We start from the raw sequence: 783 nt of genomic DNA, 5'->3' as shown, positions 1-783 counted from the left end.
GATGTAAAAAAAAAAAAAAAAAAAAACGTATAGAAGAATGTTTTGTGAAAAAATTATAAGCTGCATTAAAAAAAATAACAATGTACATAATTTTTTCTCTTTTATTTACGCATGTGAATATGCAAAACAAAAATACAAAATTGTACAGAAAGTACTCAGGCTCATTTACAAATACATTACACTACAAAAATGAATAATGTATACAACTTATTCATTTCATTTTTAACTTGCATCACAAAAATAAACTACAGAAATTAGGTTGTTTCATTGACAATGCAACATTTAAAAAAAGATATTGGAAAACTGTAACGTACCCATTTTTACCACCGGATTTCTGCTTTTTCTTTGCTGGGCAAGAAGTACTACTACGATGTTCGCATGCATTACCTTCACTATCTTTTCTGCTGATTTCTGCTGTTTGCGGCAGAGTTGGATGGCTGTCAGTGTTTTCTGCTGCTTCATCTGAAGGGATCTCGGTCTTAGGACCTCTTTTTCTTGTGAAAAAAACATAAATGGTTCTTTTTGACTTTGGCTTGCTCATGTTCAGCATAAAATAAATTAAAGACGGGCTACTAATATTTAATCACTCAATCCTTTGCATCATTGCAGCGGGGAAACAAAAATGGCCGCGTCAGAGACACTGCGCGCTATGATAAAAAGCGTGATTGCATACGTGGGTCAGGTGACTGACGTGTATTGACATGTATTTGCGATACATGCTATTTACACTAAGTGCAAATGGAAATGCATTCTATTTACGCTAAGTGATAGTAGTATTTTCTA

This window comes from Sinocyclocheilus rhinocerous, unplaced genomic scaffold (genome assembly GCF_001515625.1).
Source record: "Sinocyclocheilus rhinocerous isolate Xijiao unplaced genomic scaffold, SAMN03320098_v1.1 scaffold1843, whole genome shotgun sequence".
NCBI lineage: Eukaryota > Metazoa > Chordata > Actinopteri > Cypriniformes > Cyprinidae > Sinocyclocheilus > Sinocyclocheilus rhinocerous.
The sequence above is the reverse complement of the archived record's forward strand: the minus strand, read 5'-3'. Positions refer to the sequence as shown.